The sequence below is a fragment of the Heptranchias perlo genome, chromosome 3 (genome assembly GCF_035084215.1).
Source record: "Heptranchias perlo isolate sHepPer1 chromosome 3, sHepPer1.hap1, whole genome shotgun sequence".
In the NCBI taxonomy this organism is placed as follows: domain Eukaryota; kingdom Metazoa; phylum Chordata; class Chondrichthyes; order Hexanchiformes; family Hexanchidae; genus Heptranchias; species Heptranchias perlo.
The window spans coordinates 56,869,842-56,890,763 of record NC_090327.1 but is presented as its reverse complement, the minus strand read 5'-3'; positions in this window follow the sequence as shown (position 1 = coordinate 56,890,763).

Genomic DNA, 20,922 nt, shown 5'->3' with positions numbered 1-20,922 from the left:
AACTTAAGTGGGTGTGAGGAGTGATGTGATGGAGTACACTTGGCAAGACAGAGTGAGAGGCGGGGGTGTTGTGCATTACAGGATGTAGGTGAGTCTGCAACTGTACTCAGCTTTCCTGACCTGGTTAGGTCATTAAAGCGCTTCCTGCACTGGATCCAGGAACGGGATACAATACTTCTGCTGCTGACCTCCTCAGTCACCATTAACCACGCCTTCTTGGTGACAGCAGCAGGTTTCTTCTTCCCGTTGCTGGGAAAGATGACCTCCTTCCTGCTCCTTACTACACCCAGCTGTACATCAAGTGATGCGTCATTAGAACGGGACGGAGCCTTTGAACGTCCTGAGTCCATGTTGTAACTTTACCGTCTCTTTCTAAAAGCATCCAACTTCTCCAAATTCCATCTTTGCATTGGGCCTTTAAATAGTCGAGTTGAGATCACATTGTGCGGGTGCACATCATGCCCGCTGACACGCATTGGAGACATGAAACCCAGATGTAAAATGATAATTAGGGATTCATGTTGAAATCGGACATTCCGACGCCCTGAAACCGCTTCTGGGTTTTGCGCCCGCAATCGCCGCCGCCCCCCCCAGCTCAGAACCAGCCTCCGCGTTAATTTTGGATCCATAGGTGGAAAACTTGGATAAGGGTCCGTTTCAGGCAGGGTAGCGCGATGCGCTAGTACCCCTCGCCCGGTGGACCCTACACAGGCAGGACGCAAGTTTTGACTCACCTGAGGAATTACCTGCAATCAGCCTTCCTTTCCAGGCCTTGCACGTGGAATCAATGCAATTCGCACTTTCCACCACCAGAGGGAGCTCAATTTCTTAAAGGGAGGATGTTTCTTAGAAATCTCTTAAAGGTAGCTGGTACCTGTTATTTGCTGAAAATAACAGTCTACTGTCTGCACGGAGTCTGAATGGAGATCAGACATCGCACACTGTAAAACACAGATACTGCTCCCATGCCTATGTTTAAACACTGATGAGTTATATTAAAACAGTGAATAAAGGTTGCGCACTACTAAATCCCACAACCTCCAGTTTGCATGCCAGACCTCATGAATCTGCCGATCTGAGTTGGTACCAGGCCTGCGAGAGTGCATGCACCAAGGTTCTCTGCTGATGCACTAGAGACCTTGGGTGCAAGAGGTGGACAGAAGGAGGGACATCCTATATCCGTGGGGGGGGGGCAAGAGGCCCTCCAGACATATATCCAAAAGACAGTGGGAGGCAGCGGGGGACGAAGTCAATGCCAGGCGCACAATCATGAACATGGATGCAGTGCAGGAAGAAGTTCAATGCTTTGACATGAGTGGTCAAGGTGAGTGAGGTCAACGGTCAACTGTCAAGTGGCGTCTCCTACCAACTGCACCACGCACCACACCCCCATCACCCACATACCAATAAACTCTTTCCATCAGTACTCAACTCTTCCAATCAGATGCTTCCTTTCACCCTTACACATTACCACTGTTTCAAGCCGCCCACCCACAACTCACAGGCCACACACACTGGCAGCTATTCAACCATGACAGGCGCATCTCCCAGACACATGTCCCGCTTTCTTGCAGGAGAAGGTGGCGCATATCAAGAGGCAGCAAGTGGCAGTGGCATTTAGACCCTCGAGCCTGTTCCGCCATTCAATGAGATCATGGTGGACCTGTGACCTAACTCCATATACCCGTCTTAGCCCCATATCCCTTAATACCCTTGGTTCACAGAAATCTATCAATCTCAGACTTAACATTCACAAGTGAGCCAGCATCAACTGCCGTCTGCGGAAGAGCGTTCCAAACGTCTCCCACCCTTTGCGTGTAGAAGCATTTTCTAACTTCACTTCTGCACGTCCTGGCTCTAAATGTTAGGCTGTGTCCCTGCGTCCTAGTATTGAAGTCTAGGAGACCTCCAAAAACAGTTGCAAGTGTCTCGGCAGCTAGAAGCATTAATCCAGCCACTAACCTGTAAATCCTGCATGGTCCCTTTAAATAGCGCTGGTGGGGGGGTCCTTCAGGCACTCTAAGACACGATCAGATGGTTGGGGCTAAGATTGTGCTTTGAGTTGAGCGTTAAGTCCCAACATGGTGTCTATCACTTTAAATCGGCATTGCACACTGATTGAAGCCATTTTCTCCCTACTTTACATGATTCCAGCGTTCGTTATCTGAGCCTGCGCTAACTTCTATACCAAGATGGCATCTGGCGCACATCATGCAGGAAACAACGGGCACTACACGGCCCAATTTAGCGCCGATAGTCTCTTTAAACAACAGCTGCAGTGATGCCAGATAGTCCACTTCTCCCTTGCCCGGGAGATTGCAAAGAATATCTATATTGAGCTGACCCTGGCTGATTAACTGGGGTCAGTTATTCCCATTTAAGGTGAAAGCAGAGCTCACAGTGCATGAGGATTAAAAAAAATGTCACCTCCTTCCCCCAGTAACTTTCTCTGTTAGGCTAAATCTCTTTGCGAAACAAAGGCTTTCACGATGAATAATTGTAACACCTGGGTCTAAGTTCTCCACTTTTGGTGCTGCAGCCACCCATACCCACCGATGTTAAAATTAGACACAACCACGGTATTCTCTTCGACACGGTGCCAGCTACTGAAAGGTTTTTTTTCCCCATTTTTTATAGTGGGACTGTAGCTGCTAGTAATGGTTCTGTTGTTCTCATTTACAGCACCCCTAGACACATCTTTTGTTTCTTAACTTGTCCCATCACCGCCCTCCTTGCCTTGCACCATCATCCCTTTTGTCATTTAATCACTCCTGTCCTCTACCCTATCACAGACCTTCCCTTTTGTTCTTTTCTCCCCTCCCTCCCTCCCTCCCCCAGGCTCTGTACTTGGTTAAAAATTTTAGCTCTTTAACATCTTCCAGTTCTGACGAAAGGTCTTTGACCTGAAAGGTTGGCCCCGATATTACCAGGGAGGCGGGTTGGCAGCGGTGGGGCGACTGGGCGTGCGGGTAACCTGCCTAGTAAAATTCGTCCGTTCCCCACGCGATCGCGGGTAAATTGAAACCACCTAACGTGGCTTCCGGGTTTCCCGTCAGAAACCTGTGCAACGGGCGGACTGCGCACCCGCATCACAGGCTATCAGCTGGAGGAGCCCTATTTAAAGGGGAACTCCTCCAATGACTGATCCTGCAGCAAAGAACCACACAGCACCATGGAGCAGCCCAGGGGAAAGGCTACCCCCAGGTTTAATGATGCCTCACTCCAGGTCTTACTGGATGGGGTGAGGAGGAGGAGGGAGATCTTCTACCTGGCGGGCGGGAGGAAGTGGCCTGCCTCTGCCACCAAGAAGGCCTGGCTCGAGGCGGCAGGGAAAGTCAGCAGCAGCAGCAATGTCTCCCACACCTGCAGTGCAGGAAGCGCTTCAATGACCTAACTAGGTCAGCCAAAGTGAGTAAACTTGCTCATTCTCCTACATTCTGTCTTCCATATCACCGCCCCCACCCCACAACTCCTTCGGCACTGCCATCACTCCTCACACCCACTCAAAGCTCATCCTCAACTTACCTGCACTTACTCACCTCCCCAGTACTCATCCCACCACTACCACTCAACCCAATCCTCATACAATGTCATGGCTCTGTCTCATACTCACCCTCTGATGCATCTCCTTCACGGTCACCCAAACCAATGCATTCAGCGGTTGGCCACGTCACCATCTCATGCCTCTCTACTTTCTCCCCTTATAGGAGAAGAGAGCCCAGAATGCACAGGAGAGGACGAAGGCCGGAGGGGGCCCGCAACTTCAGGTCGTCCTTACGAACGCGGAGCAGGAGGCTCTTGAATTGAGTCACACCCTCAAGTGCCTGTCCGTCAGGGACGCCGAGACTGCCACCCGACAAACGGCTGGTGACAGATCTTTAACATTCAGCACTCACAATAGCAAATGATGTTAAAATGCCTTGCCATCTTCAGCACCTCAACATCTGTCAACATGCTTAATATTGCCTTCTGTTCTCTTATAGGGCCTTCAGCGACTGCTGTGACGGCAGAGGGCAATTCCTCAGAGGACCTGCTGGCCTCTGAGGGGGGCATCATCACATCTGAGCGAGCCATCCACCAGCACAGATACACACACGTCAGTGGGTCCCCGTCCTCAGTTAGTTGGGGCCGCACATGGTGAGTCACCACATCCATGTGAGCATGAGCAGACACTGGTGGCAGGGGCAGCTGTGGAGAGACTGCCTCGATGGGAGCACTCCTCTCCAGGCTCTGCTCAGCTGGACACAGATGCTGAACCCTGAGGGTCATCCTTTAAAAGGAGAATGATCGAGGGGCAGCAGCACATTTGCGAGGTGCTGGAACAGGTGCCACGCGCAGTCTCCACAGTCACGCAGAGGATGGAGGAGTCCAACTCCTGCATGAGTGGAATGGTGGCACAGGTACAGGAGGGGATCTCCGAGATACTGTTACAGGGACGTGAGGGCATGTCTGAGATAGTGTCGCGGGTAAGTGTAGGAATGTCTGCGATGGAGGGAAGGCTAGCTTTCATTGAGCTTCAAGCACGGCTCACCAATTAGTCCATTGAGGCCCTGACAATGGCCCTTCGGACTCAGGGTGAACAACTTTCTGCCGCCTTAAACAGGCAGGCAGATACACTAGCACTGGCCTTACAAGACTCCTCACAAAAGTCCTCCAAACTGTTGTCCAGCAGGATGGTAGGAGTGATGTGGGCCTGGCCCAGGAGAGGGATGATGGCGAAAGGGGACATGGAAGTGGGGACGCCACACAAAGTGCTTGCACATCTCACCCGTTGCCCCCCTCTCAACCAGTACCCACAATGCTGCCTTCTCTCCAGGTGGCCGAGTCTGGCCCTGCACAGGTGCAGGTGAAGCAGTCTTTGGAGGGGCACTCACGGGCACCGAAACCCAGAGGGCACAGGCCCAAAGCATCTAATCTGTCAGGGCATGAACAAGAGCAACCTGGTCCAAACATGGACAAAAGAGCTGAATTCCAGAGGTGAGGTGAGAGTGACTGCCCTTGACATCAAGGCAGCATTTGACCGAGTGTGGCACCAAGGAGCCCTAGTAAAATTGAAGTCAATGGGAATCAGGGGGAAAACTCTTCAGTGGCTGGAGTCATACCTAGCACAAGGAAGATGGTAGTGGTTGGTGGAGGCCAATCATCTCAGTCCCAGGACATTGCTGCAGGAGTTCCTCAGGGCAGTGTCCTAGGCCCAACCACCTTCAGCTGCTTCATCAATGACCTTCCCTCCATCATTAGGTCAGAAATGGGGATGTTCGCTGATGATTGCACAGTGTTCAGTTCCATTCGCAACCCCACAAATAATGAAGCAGTCCGAGCCCGCATGCAGCAAGACCTGAACAACATCCAGGCTTGGGCTCACAAGTGGCAAGTAACGTTCGCGCCAGACAAGTGCCAGGCAATGACCATCTCCAACAAGAGAGAGTCAAACCACCTCCCCTTGATATTCAACGGCATTACCATCGCCAAATCCCCCACCATCAACATCCTGGGGGTCACCATTGACCAGAAACTTAACTGGACCGGCCATATAAACACTGTGGCTACAACAGCAGGTCAGAGGCTGGGTATTCTGCGGCAAGTGACTCACCTCCTGACTCCCCAAAGCCTTTCCACCATCTACAAGGCACAAGTCAGGAGTGTGATGGAATACTCTCCACTTGCCTGGATGAGTGCAGCTCCAACAACACTCAAGAAGCTCGACACCATCCAGGACAAAGCAGTCCGCTTGATTGGCACCCCATCCACCACCCTAAACATTCACTCCCTTCACCACCGGCGCACCATGGCTGCAGTGTTTACCATCCACAGGATGCACTGCAGCAACTCGCCAAGGCTTCTTCGACAGCACCTCCCAAACCCACAACTTCTACCACTTAGAAGGACAAGAGCAGCAGGTACATGGGAACAACACCACCTGCACGTTCCCTTCCAAGTCACACACCAACCCGACTTGGAAATATATCGCCGTTCCTTCATCATCGCTGGGTCAAAATCCTGGAACTCCCTTCCTAACAGCACTGTGGGAGAACCTTCACCACACGGACTGCAGCGGTTCAAGAAGGCGGCTCACCACCACCTTCTCAAGGGCAATTAGGGATGGGCAATAAATGCCGGCCTCGCCAGCGACGCCCACATCCCATGAATGAATAAGAAAAAACTACCTCTGCTGCAGCCACAGGGGAAGCACCACGTAGGAGTAGTCGTAAGGGTAAGGCAAAGGTTTTGTGAGCACAAAGGGGATGCTCAAGGGTGTTTGAGGGTTTGTCATGTTTTTTATTTATATTTGATTTTTGTTCAACTCACATTAAATATTATATTGTCACCACTACTGCCACGTCTTGGCCATTCTTGACTGGCTTGTGTAATAAGTCCCTTTCATGAGGTTCACCATGAACACCCGCACTTGATGCCACCCATTGGGTCACCCTACTGTGGGCGTAGATGTTGTTGCACGACTATTTTGTGCAGGTGCCTGTGGCGCAGCACTGTGTTGTGGAGCTCCACGTGGCGGAGGTGGACGATGTGCCTGGCGAGACTGGTGATATTGCTCGTCCTCGGATGAAGTGATGAATGCAGCCATGGTGCCCTCTATCCTGACGGTGTGAGTTTGAGGGTGTCCGCAAAGTAGGTAAATGTGTTTGCACAGCAGAGTTTAGGGTATAAATTAATCATTTTGAGTGTAAAGACAAAGGTGTTGCAGCCAAAACTTTGTCTGAAGTGACAGAGTGCCCTGCTGCAATAAATGAGGTTTTCCCCCCAACTGTCAAAAAATCCTTTGCATCTCCCACTGGCTGCTGGCTGAAACACGTCTGCTCCAACAGGGAGTGTTTCCCACAGCACGGGAAATACGCTGAGGATCCTTCAAAATTGCACCCGTGCCAAAATGTCCAGTCAATGAGATCTGACAAGTAGCTCAACTACCTAAATAAGTATCTAAATTATGATCCCGCCTGCTTTAATTGCTGGTGGGAGTCCCGCATGTGGGCGCTGCGTGCGCACCCAAACGCGTCACTGGGGAACCCGGAAGTGAGCAGGTTGGAGCCGGGCTCCGAACCCGCTCCGGTATTCCGCCATTTTCGGAGCCCCTCCGCCCCCATCGTACCCGCACGGCCATCCGAAAATCGGCCCCGTTAACTCTGTTTCTTTCTCCACAGATGCTGCCTCACTTGCTGAGCTTTTCCAGCATTTTCTGTTTTTATCACTGAAAGTCTTTCCTGTGCCGAAATTGGTAATAGCACATAACTCAACCAATAAAGAGGCAGGTTGTTTGATGTCTTAAGAGCCATAAATAATTAAATTAAAGTGACTGTAGCTACTGAAGCAGCTGTGAGAGCAGAGATTTGGACATTCAAATTGTAGGAAAGCATAACATAGCAACAAAGTCAGATTCACCGAATGCACTAAGTCAAAGCTTGTGGATATGCTGCTGGATTGGCAACAGGCAGCTTTCTGGTCAGCAGGCAATACCATTATCACAGGCATGTCGCACACTGTCTGAGGTAAAGTCATTGTTTCAGGCATGGAGCACCCCAGTTTTGGCATGGGTCTTATTGTAGAGGCACTTTGCCCTGTTGGTTGCCATGGCAAGCATTGCAGCAGGCAAGATCAAAAAAGGATATAAAAACAGAAAATGCTGGAGAAACTCAGCAAGTCAGGCAGCATCTGTGGAGGAAGAAATAGAGTTAATGTTTCAGGTCAAAGACCTTTCATCAGAACAGGAAGATGTTAAAAAAGTTAAAGTTTTTAAGCAAGTACAGAGCAAGGGAAAGGGGAGGAGGGAGGGGAGGAAAGAACAAAAGGGAAGGTCTGTGATAGGGTAGAGGGCACAAGTGATTAAATGACAAAAAGGATGATGGTGCAAGGCAAGGAGGGTGGTAATGGGACAAGTTAAGAAACAAAAGATTGATCAGGAGTAGCTGTGAATTACAGCAACAGAACCATTACCAGCACTAGCTGACCGAAAAAATGGGAGCAGTGGTTATGATCTGAAGTTACTGAAATCAATATTGAGTCCGGATGGTTGTAAAGTGCCTAATTGAAAGATGAGGTGTTGTTCCTCGAGCTTATGTTGAGCTTCTTGGAACAGTGTAAGAGGCTGAGGACAGAGAGATCAGAGTGGGAGTGGGACGGGGAATTAAAATGGCAAAAAAGGATAGCTGGAGGATAGCCAGAATCCCCCAGTAACCATTCATTTAACCTGCCTTCTGGGTGGAATGGATTGTAATATTTGTCTGCGACTAGATGTAGGGCAGCTCCCTGGAAAGCTGCAGGCATTGCATGCAGTGTTCAGCTTTGTATCCAGGTAGCTGATGATGAGGGGATGGAAGGACTCCCATGAACATCTCTTGCAGTTTACACCCTCTTTGAGTCTTCCGTGTTCTTAACTTATTCAGTAAGTACAAACATTGGCAAACAGCTCATCCTGCTAACTGTAGCAATTTAACTCCAGTTCAAAGTGGGGACCATCATTTCATTACATATCAGTGAAGGGCAGTGCCAGTGGAAGCAGCTACTGCTGGCAGCTCAAATTTCCCTGTTTTCTACTGGGCTTAGTGCCAACGACAATGATCAATATTCTGAATTTGGAGTCGAGATCTTATCCTATATATGTTAATGAGGCATAGACAGGATTGATCCAAATTCTGATCTGCTGTTTAACTGCTTATAGTTAGAGTAGACACGGTGACACTACAGTTGGCCTCTATCCTAAGGAATAAAAAACATCCGCGGGAGTTCCAACTCCTTACCGTGATCCAGTGATCCCTCCTGTAAAGGTATGTATGTCAGGGGCAGATTAAAGAATGGTCCTACAGAGCTTGTGTCCAGGGGCCATGTGCAAATATGTTTCATTTAAGCATCATTTAAGTGTAGTATAACGTGATATGATTTGCTTTGTGCAGTGTGTAAATATTCTACGGACCTATTTCTTCCTGCATTTCACAACATGTTTGCGTTTTAATGGATGGATGGGTTGTGCGACAGGTGGGGAAGACCCCGACAATTGTGAATCCAGCCCTAATGTATTTGTGGATATCAGGTGAGTACAGGACTGAGTTTAGCATGTGGTTCAAATAGCCTGTCAATATTCAGTCTCCAGGCTGAATATGGGAGAATTACTATCACCCATAGAAACATATCCGAGCATGGGTCACCGGGATCAGGAAACAGGGGGAGAAAAATTGGGGGAACAAGCAAATCATAATAATAATAGTATCATAGTACGTTACAGCACAGAAGGAGACCATTTGGCCCAACATGCCTGTGCCGGCTTTTTGAAAGAGGTATCCAATCCCATTCCCCTGCCCTTTCTCCATAGCCCTATAAATTTTTTCGCTTCAAGTATTTATCCAATTCCCTTTTGACCTTCACTGGAAGCTGAACGACTATTAGTTGCTGATACCTTCCAAGCAAAATGAATAAAACAGAACGCTTAACTTTGTTTTTCAATAATCACATTGGAATAAAAGCCATGCAGTATTTTCAAATTGTATGGCTTAAATAAATTGCATCAGTTTCCCCAACACCAAGGCCAACACTGTCACTGCCAGAAAATAGATTTTTAAAAAAAACATATATTACATATAAGCTTTCCATTCCCTGCAATAGGCACCTTAAAATGAGTCTTGGACATTCAATACTGAACGTGCTGTTCAGTTTGAAACATTCTATTAGACTCTAGAGTGCTGTGTATGTCAATCCATTAGATATGGTTACCAGTCCATCGCAGAATTTAATGATCATTGGAGATGTCTGTGCAGTAGCTGTGAGGAGGTTCTACTGGTTGAGTTAGACAGCAATAGAAATAGTTGTTCATGGGAAATCAAAACATTTTACTAGTTCTCGATGTCAGTGCGAAGGCTTGAGACCACTATAGCTAACAATTTACCAAAAAAGATTAAAGGGTTAGTTTTGCAAGGCTTTGCTCCTGGCATGTAGCCTCGCTAGACGGGACATCCATCAGAGACTGGGTTCTAACAATATAGGAATACTTCTAAAACTAGCGAGACTCATCACTGGGAGTGGAGGCTTGTCAAATTATCCATTTAATATAAATTTTAACCTACAATGATAAGATAGGAGTAAAGGACCTAAGTAAATATAAGTAAATGCTGCAAGAGTAACAAAAACAATAAGACCTCGAAAATACATGATGGCCATATCCCGGGCCAGTTTGTAGGATCGAGGGGAGGTCCTTCTATTTATATAAGATTGGCAGGTGCCAGCACCAACATGAATGCATCCTGGTGCTCGCTGCTTAGGAAGCCACATACAATGGCATTGCTTGCTTGGTCTAAGCAGCCAGCAGGTCCACCCATAGGAAAGACAATCTTTTGGCTCCCTCAGCTCCCTTTGCAAAGGGGCATTCTTTGGAGGTCCAGGCTCTGAACTAGGCCACGTGGGCTCCAATTTCAGCAGGGAATTGGCTGGTATGCCTGCTTTCACTGGGCATACCGGCCACCAAGGACACACTGGGTCCCTATGAGGCTGGAGTTGTTGGATTGGGATCCCCGTTTACTCCCACACGGAAGGCCTTGCAAGGGGCAGACGGAGGATCTGTTCCTTACAAAGCCTTGCAGAATTTAGCATGAAGGAAGTGCATATTAGAAATTTGAGTGCAAACTTCAGTGCATCCAATTCCCATCCCACATGACTTTCCGCCCACTGAAAATATGAGATAGAAATTTATGAGGGCCGTGAATTAGGCCCGCAGATCTCCCTACCAAAATTCCCGATACTTTCTTATGTTGTATGAAGCTCTAATCAAGGATAAAGTCTACCCCAAAGCCTTTTTCTTTTGTTATATGATGTTTGTAAAATGGTTGGCAGGGTAGAAAATTCAGTCGGATGTGAAACAAATTAGTGTGGACTGAGAACTTGGCATGAATCCATTTCACCAGATTCCCACTCAAATGACATGCCGCAAAACTTCCAGCTGGCTTTTATAGTTGGCATAAACTGCTCTCGCACAGAATATTCATGAGCATCATTTTAATAGTCAGTTTAATGGCAATTCCACTTAGATGAGGTCAGGCCCAAAACTGTTTTTTCTTTTGATGGGATCTCAATGTGAGCATGGCTTATCCATAAGTAGTGGGCATAAAGGTGAGAAACGTTCAGGACTGGCCCAGAAACTTCTTAAAGAGGAGTTGAGGAGTCCTGGTTACTGCAATAAAAAATGCTAAAATGCACATTGCAATTAGAGTTCCTCTGTGCTTGGGTTTTTTTTTCAGGTGGATACACCAGTCATCTCTGCGCAGAAATGAGCCTTAGAGCTGTTTCTGGCTACTGAAAAATTATTGGGCTAGGTCAAATAGCAATCTGGAACGCCCAACTGTCATGACTCCCTATGTTAGTGCTCCAAAGTGCTGGACTACATTTGTTAACCCCTGAAAATGGCGCTGGGATCACAGTGCACGATTAACCCATGCCTGGTCATTGAGATGTAGGCACTCATCGACACACGTCCCGCTTTCTTGCAGGAGAAGGTGGCGCATACCAGGAGGCAGCAAGTGACAGTGGCATTTAGCCCCTTGAGCCTATGCAGCCATTCAATGAGATCATGGTGGACCTGTGACCTAACTCCATATACCCGCCTTAGCCCCATATCCCTTAATACCCTTGGTTAATAAAAATCTATCATTCTCAGATTTAAAATTAACAATTGAGCTAGCATCAACTGCCATTTACAGAAGAGCGTTCCAAACTTCTACCACACTTTGTGTGTAAAAGCGATTCCTAACTTCACTCCTGCACGTCTTGGCTCTAAATGTTAGGCTATGCCCCCTTGTCCTAGTATTCAAGTATAGGAGATCTCCAAAAACAGGTACAAATGCATCAGCAGCCAGAAACACGAATTCAGCAACTAACCTGTAAATCCTGCATAGTCCCTTTAAATAGCGCTGGTGGGGGCTCCTCCAGGCCATCTACGACATGTTCAGCTGGCCGTGGTTAAGACATTGTGTTGGCAGGAGCATTGAGTGTCAAAATGGTATCGATCCCTTTAAATTAGCGTTGCACACTGATCTAACGCATATTCTCCTTATTTTAAATGCTGCTGGCATTCGTTACCTGTGCCTGCTTGAATCCCTTTACCAAGATGGCGTCCAGCGCACTTCACGCTAGAAGCGTAGCGCCTACACAACAGGCGGTACACGGTCGAATTTCTAGCCTGTTGTTTAGCAGTCATTAAGACTTACAACGCCGTTAACAGATTTCTTAGACTTAAAAAACTTGACGTATCTTTTTTGACGAGATTAGTTCGTATCCATCAGGCAGTGCAGGAACTTCACGCCATTCTATTCATTTGAACAGTGAGTCAGCCGGCGAGACGTCCTTCCCGCAAAGCTTATGGAAGAGCAGGGCATCTGGTAGAGCAACTCCTGGATCTCTGCGTTTAGCTGCGCGTGTGTGGTTGCCGGAAGTTGCTCTACCATTTGCCCGGAAATAATGGTGAGTGCTGTTAGGCTCACTGTTATTTTTAGAGCAAAGTCTGGCCCATTGTGTTGTAGCCAGTGGCTACCTACAGCAGATTGAATTTTGAATGATCTTCCTGCGTTATGATGTTCATATTGAAAGGTCAGTACTTATTTGTGGACACTGACATTGTAAAAGGCAACCATGTGGTCCATGAACAAAGCCAAGGGACACTAATAATTCCCGCCCAAAACACCCCATTGTTTCACAGATGACTAAATTTCGTACCATATGGGGGTAGGGACTGAATTTGTCCTGATAATATATTAGGGCAGACATTTCATAAGGTACAGTTGTAGTGACCTTCTGCCTTGCAAGCTACAAATTCTTAATTTATACGAACCATCTTATTTCACAGTACAATGAGCAATAAAAGAATGGACGGCTGGTCTACTGTGGACTTCTCAATTATATTAATTTTAATAAACAGATTGAACAATGCAATTTTTTTATAGAACTTGTCCAAAGCTAAGATCATTGTAAAGAATGTGTTGGATCAAAATTCAGCACTGTGTTAAATATTATGTTAGTAACAGCCAACAAGCTGTCATTATTATTGCTAATGATCTACTTTCACCAGTTGAAAGTAATGGGTCTTTGAAATTAATGACATAAAGCAAAAGAATATATATTAGCAGATCTCCCATGGCGTTGTTCACAGTGAGACAGGGGTCCACAGTTTTATAACAGTAGGAGTGTTATAACCTACGCTTAAAAAGTAATTCATTGGCTGAGGAGTATTTTGGGACATCGCTGGGATTTGAAAAGTGCTACATTATTACAAGTTATTTCTTTTTCTTTGTGTCATGCGTTATGTTTTTGGATACACTAGATATTATCTCAGATTCAGTATCACCAGCCACTCCCATGAGCAGAATTTTTGTAATCTACGACCTGAAGTGCACCCTTCACTGCCCAACATCTAGGTAATAGATAGCAAGACCCAAGGAACGTAACAGAGAACACTTACTCTGTAACAAAAGCAAAATACTGCGGATGCTGGAAATCTCAAACAAAAGCAGAAAATGCTGGAAACACTCAGCAGATCAGGCAGCATCTGTGGAGAGAGAAACAGAGCTAACGTTTCAGGTCGACCTTTTATCAGAACCTCTCACTCTGTGCACCTGCTACTAGAATGTAACATGTGCTGCCACATGAATTCTCCTCTCTCTCCCAATCATGGACTGGATAAACACTCTACAAATGAAAAAAAAGAAAGACTTGCATTTATATAGCGCCTTTCACGACCTCAAGACGTCCCAAAGGGCTTTACAGCCAATGAAGTACTTTTGAAGTTTAGAGTGTAGTCACTGTTGTAATGTAGGAAATAATGACACGTACTTTGCAGGAATAAGTATTTTTTTACATAAGATGGGTGAAAAATATCACAGGGTTTAACACAATGAGATATATATTTTCTTATACTCCTCAATGTAAAAAATAACAAAGACACAAACATGGACTTTTAAATAGAACATCACTTATTGTAAACTCTCTCTAGCTTAACTCTCCTGGCTAAGCTGGCTTAATATACTCAGTCTCACAGTTGACAGCTGTGAGTTTCAGATACTGACTGCTCTCTCTTAAGACTGTCTGTAGGCTACTAATAGAATTCTATAAGATCGGAGGGGGCGAATTTTAACACTCTCGCTTGGCGGAAATCAGGCGGCGGGCAGTTACAATAGAGGAGGAGACTTACCCATTGGCCTCCCAACCCCAGCTGACTGTAATTTTACATTGCAGGCGCCAAGGACACCCACCTGAAGCCGATAGAGTCCTGCTTTAAATATGAAGATCAGGTCCCTATGACATCGCTGGGATGTGACTGCCATTTTAACATTGGCCTGGATGGCTGAAACTAGCAGGAGGAGGATAAGCAGGAGAAGAGGGCTCTCTTTAAGTTTATTTTTTTCCTTTGTGGGGCTAGGAGGAGCAGAAATGCTTGTCTGACCACCACCACCACCCATTAATATAGCAACTTTAATGTAGTAAAACGTCCCAAGGTGCTTCACAGGAGCGATTATCAAACCAAATTTGACACTGACCCACATGAGGAGATATTAGGACAGGTGACCAAAAGCTTGGTCAAAAAGGTAGGTTTTAAGGAGAGTCTTAAAGGAGGAGAGAGAGATAGAGAGGCAGAGCGATTTAGGGAGGGAATTCTAGCGCTTAGGGCCTAGGCAGCTAAAGGCACTGCCGCCAATGGTGGAGCGATTAAAATCGGGCACACACAAGAGGAAAGAATTGGAGGAGCACAAAAATCTCAGAGGGTTGTAGGGCTGGAGGAGCTTACAGAGATAGGGAGGGTGAGGCCATGGAGGGATTTGAAAACAATGATGAGAATTTTAAAATCTAGGCATATCTGGACTGGGAGCCAATGTAGGTTAGCGAGCACAGGAGTGACGGGTGAACGGGATTTAGTGTGAGTTAGGATACAGGCAGCAGAGTTTTGGATGAACACAAGTTTATGGAGGGCGGAAGATGGGAGGCCAGCCAGGAGAGCATTGGAATAGTCAAGTCTAGAGGTAACAAAGGCACGGATGAGGGTTTCAGCAGCAGATGAGCTGAGGCAGAGACGGGCAATGTTATGGAGGTGGAAGTAGGCGGTCTTGGTGATGGAGCGGATATGTGGTTGGAAACTCATCTCAGGGTCAAATAGGATGCTGAGGTTGCGAACGGTCTGGTTCGGCCTCAGACCGTGGCCAGGGAGAGAGATGGAGTCGATGGCTAGGGAACGGAGTTTGCGACAGGGACCAAAGACAATGGCTACTATCTTCCCAATATTTAGTTGAGGAATTTTTTGCTCATCCAGTACTGGACAAGCTGCGTGAAAAATCAGAGACAAGGAAATGCAGGCCTCCCCCGCCCTTCCCAAACCACTAACCGTCCCAGAACCCTCATCCCCGCACATACCTTGGGTCCAGCTGGCATCCTCCAACCGGGCAGCCGCTTCCTGCTGACTTCCCGTTTGGACAAGCCGGCTGCTCGCTAAGCCGCTTTCTGGCCCAGGAGTTTAAATTCCTCCCCGAAGTCTCTACCCACTGCCTTGCTTCCAATCACAGAGAGCTCCAGCCAATCAAGGATGCTGCCCCTTCTCAAAGGCCTCAGAAACAACTCTCAGCCAAAGTCACTACCCCAGGCCATGTCTATTCTTTGAATGGTGACCCATAGCTTCGGGTAGTCTGGCTATCTACGTGCTATGTGGGCAAATTGAGTTGAACTACACTGGGGGAGTCCAAAATTAGAGGTCATAAATATAAAATAGTTGTTAATAAATCCAATAGGGAATTCAAGAGAAACTTCTTTACCCAGAGTGGTAAGAATGTGGAACACGCTACCACAAAGGGGTAGTTGAGGCAAATAGCATAGATGCATTTAAGAGGAAGCTAGATAAGGCCAAGAGAGAGAAAGGAATAGAAGAGTAAGAAGGTTATGCTGATAGGGTTAGATGAAGTAGGGAGAGAGGAGGTTCGTGTGGAGCATAAACGCCCACATAGATCAGTTGGGTGAATGGCCTGTTTCTGTGCTGTAGTTTCGATGTAACTCAATGTAAGCAGCAAGGCATCCCAAAGTACTTCTGAGGAACAATGTGGATTACCTTTGACAATAGCACCTCCACCTCCTTCCTGATCTTGAAACATTTGCCTGAGGAAGGAGAAAATCTCCGAAAGCTTGTGAATTTAAAATAAAATTGCTGGACTATAACTTGGTGTTGTAAAATTGTTTACAATCCTTCCTGGTTCATTAACTAATTAACACATCACACTACCAATGTGTGGGCCAAAAGAAATTTATAGATAGAGACAGGAACACAGGAGTCAGTCAGGTTCAACAAAGGCTGTGAAGTCAACCAGGTCTTCAAGTAAAAAAGCTGGAAGGGCAAGCTTTGGCCAGGCTCAGAAGGAGAATGCAGGAGGTTAGTTAGGAGTTACTGTTCTGAAATTCTGTGGGGGCTTTACCTGCCTTCTGCTTTAATATCAGTGCGAGAGGGATGGAACCCCAGGCAAATGGTGTAAATGGTTGAAAACAGCCGTTTATACAGTTTCCCTGGAGGTCCTACTGGTCTTCTACCAGACCAAAGACTGGTGAGCCATTGTGGAATTTCAGGACCAATCTCTTTAGCTCAAGTAAGGCACCCCACTGATGAAGGGACACATGTATCCCCGATTTTAACCAGCCGATCAGAATGGGGCATTTTTTTTATTATTCGTTCATGGGATGTGGGCGTCGCTGGCAAGGCCAGTATTTGTTGCCCATCCCTAATTGCCCTTGAGAAGGTGGTGATGAGCCGCCTTCTTGAACCGCTGCAGTCCGTGTGGTGAAGGTTCTCCCACTGTGCTGTTAGGAAGGGAGTTCCAGGATTTTGACCCAGCGACGATGAAGGAACGGCGATATATTTCCAAGTCGGGATGGTGTGTGACTTGGAGGGGAACATGCAGGTGGCGTTGTTTCCATGTGGGGAGTTAAAATCCTAGCAACTACTCACCTTATTCACGTCATCTTCGTACCTGTCACCATTTTAACAGGCGCGGTTTGAACAGCCAGCAAGGTCCCGCCCCAGGCAGGCGAGAGCCTCATTGACATTCAAAAGTTAGGATCTGACAATATAATTCTGGCCCCGATAACATTTTAACGGTAAGCAGCCACATTCAGCGTCTGGTGCCAACCTCGCCAGGAGCAGCAGGCCCAGAAGAGGGCCGAAAAGGTCATTTCATTTTATTTTCAAAGGTTCCCTTGTGGGCTGGGTGGAGCAGGGATGCTTCTTCTTTGGGCCCCATAAGGAAACCTAAGGCCACGGGCTTCCCTCCGTCTACCGCAATCACCTACCCACCTAAGCATTTACCTGACTGCCTGCCGTGGACCGTACCCGATGCTCGCGGGCCGTGGCCTCCTGCTACCAATCTTAGTGAGTTCACAGCTTCAAAAGGTCACTGAGCTCACAAGTTTCTCGAGGGGCATTAAGTACATGTTGTTACTAGAAAAACCAGCTGACTCACAGCCTGTTATTCACCAGAGAACTTGAATAAACTGGGGGAGCTGCAGCAATAGAGTAGACTGAGACCATTGTTTTGAGGAGGCGGTTCAAAGTGGTCACAGCTACAATTGATCAAACAAAACCTGACAGCTTTTAGACGGTGATTAAAGTTTCAGAATCAAAGGAGTTCAGCAGCGACTACATGAGGTGCAGAAAATACACTGTGATAAACCCTGTGTTTTTGAAAATGTTTCCTTATGTTTTTGAAAATGTTCCATTTGCTGTAGCAGCATAAACACTGTTTGCACCGATGCCAATGTATTTTTGACCCTGTTGTTGGAGCAAATGAAAAGTTTGCTTCAGTGAAAGGATGATGTTCTTTTCACCTCGGTAACTGCAATGTACAAAATCGGTGTTTATTATGTGTGAGAAACAAAGGTGGGGAGAGACTCTGGAGAGAGACACCGGGTTAGATCTTAACTTGGACTGCCTGCTGTAAACGGGGCTGCAGCGGCCCAAAATTAGCTCTGGCCACTGCCACCTTGGAAACATAGGAACATAGGAACAGGAGTAGGCCATTCAGCCCTCGTACCTGCTCCGCCATTTGATAAGATCGTGGCTGATCTGTGATCTAACTCCATATACCTGCCTTTGGCCCATATCCTTTAATACCTTTGGTTGCCAAAAAGCTATCTATCTCACATTTAAATTTAGGAAAGGGCCTACCACTGGGTGGCTGAAGCCTGTTTCATGTGGTAGGTCATTTCAATAGGCAAATCGAGGTCCTATGATGTACGCGTGACCCTGATATGACCCTGGGTGGAGCGTGCGCCATGCAGTTCCAGCTGGCGGTCCAGCCAAAGAGGAGCCGAAAGGTAAGCTTTAATTTATATTGGTGTTCTATGTGGAGCAGGTGCTCCTCCAGGCTGCGCAAGAATAACCTTGGGCACTGCCACACTGAGTCCCTACCCACTCCGTGAATGGGCTTCCCCCCCACCCCCGACTGACCTTTTGCGGGCTGGCCTCCAGGCGACCTGACATTGCTTCGGCCCAGAGTTAGTGGGTTGCCCGGAGCGTCCATTTACCGCCTGCAGCCCACTGAAGGGATGGTAACGAGGCCCGGCCCTCAAAATGTTAGCACTATTGGACAGAAGATCGGCAACCCGATATTCAAAATCTAGCCCACCAGGCTGGATTCTTCTCCACAATCCCATCCAAAATGGGCTGGGTAGCGACAGAGAATGAGACAAAATCTGACACTTCACTGCCTCAGTTTCCCTCCACCTGCCCCTGTCAGGGCCACCATTGGTTGCAGATCCTTCTCCCCTTACATGCAAATGCCAGTGGGAGAGGTGGGGCCCGGCTACCTGGCCAATTTCCTTCCCATCCACCCCAGTTTTCTCCATTTCCTGGGACCAGCATGCGGAAGGTGGCGATAGGACCGGGCTAGCGGAGGTGGTGATAGGGCCGGGCTAGCGGAGGTGGTGATAGGGCCGGGCTAGCGGAGGTGGTGATAGGGCCGGGCTAGCGGAAGGTGGTGATAGGGCCGGGCTAGCGGAGGTGCCAAATATCACAATTATAGCCTTGAATGTCCTCAGTCCTGCTGCAGCACTGCTGGGATCTTGGTGGCAAGAGTTCTGCTGGGAACCCACCGTGCATACCCAATGACACCTGATCCAGGGAAATGGGGAAGGGATGGGCAGTGTCCCGTCAACATTACTGAAAAACACAGATGATGTGGTCATTTATCTCGTTGCTGTTTGTGAGACTTTGCTGCGCACAAATTGGCTTCCGCATTTCCCTACATTGCAACACTGACTACATTACAAAAGGAATTAATTGGCTCTAAAGCCCTTTGGGATTGTCCTGAGGACATGAAAGGTGCTACATAAATGTAAGCTCTTTCTTTCTGAATTCCACCTCAAAGAGAAAAATCTCCCACTCTCTTTGTGGTGTGTTCTCTGCTTTTACCTTAATGCAACAGAACAAAAGACAATTTGCTCTAATACTGGCTGACAGCTGACAACTAAAATTAGAGAAACACAACAGCCACTAGCATATATTCATAAAAGGATTGTTTGTGTTTGTGATATATATGCAGTTATGAAAGCATAAATACAGCCCTGGTTTCCATAACTTACAATCTGCTTAATTTTTTGAGCAGAAATTTAAATATCACAATTTCCCCTGAGCTTTACGTGCACTGGGGGTGTTATCGGAGCAGATGAGCATGCCCTCAATTGAATTTTGGGATATTTGCACCAGGTCTCTGCCCCCTTTGCAGCCACACAAATTTCCATCAAATGTGGATGGTGGGCACTTCCTGTTGTAGGAAAATCATCTGGTAAAGATAGGATGATTTAATGGGCTGGAATCCCCTTCTCACGGCAGGGCAGGACTTCCACCCTCCAACCCAAACTATTTTCCTGGGTCGGAGTTCATTTTCTGTGCAGGGTGGGCTCCCGAGGAGATCCCCAATCACCAAGATGGAGCAAAATCATGGCAGTGCTGCAGTGGGACCAGGAAAGGCAGCCAAGGATTTAAAGTGGGCAGAAGAGCCCAAAGAGGATTCCAAGATTTTTTTAAGACTTTGGTTGAGAATGAGGCATGGACAGATAAGTGAATTGAGCCATTATGGAGAGAAAGGAGGCCTCAATTAGGCTCTCACTCTCCATTAAAAGAATGCTTGGGCATTACCACTGCTACCTCAGGTCTACCACTACCTTTCACCAGGCGGACCCAGGAAGCAGCTGTAAAAGAGGCAGTCGGCAGCAGAATCCACCCGGAGCCAAGACCCTGACCCCCACCGAAACTTACATGTGGTGAATGGGGAAGGGACTGCCAGCATCGGTTCTTGGTGGGATGGGAGGTGGTAAAAGTAGCTCGGAGTGGGAATACACCAGTAGACCTTACTGCCCGATTGTGCCTCCTTTACTGACAGGGACAGGAAAGAAGATCCAACCCAATATGTCAGAATTCGTATCATTTCTCCTTAGGAAGGAACATAGGAACAGGAGTAGGCCATTCAGCCCCTCAAGCCTGTTCCTTCATTCAATTAGATCATGGCTAATCTGTATCTTAAATCCATCCACCCGCCTTGGTTCCATAACCCTTAATACCATTGCCTATCAAAAATCTATCCTTCAGTTGCACAGGAGGTAAAGTATGGCAGTAAAGATGGAGGTTGTTCATTTTGAATAGAGGGTTTTGTCCGGGAGATTTTGCTTATATTTTCATTATTTCTAGATGGATTTTACATTTTTTTGTTGTGGAGTTGCTAAGGTTGTCTTCACTATGCCTTAGTCTCAGAGACCACCAATTCCCACCCCCACCCAAACAATTAATTAGCCATCACCATGGCTGTCCATATGGGAATCCTTCTGTTCACCATCCTAATGCAAGAAGAGGCCACAGGGAGTTACAACATGTCTGGCAGCATCGCAAGAGGCTGAGACCATCCCACCATT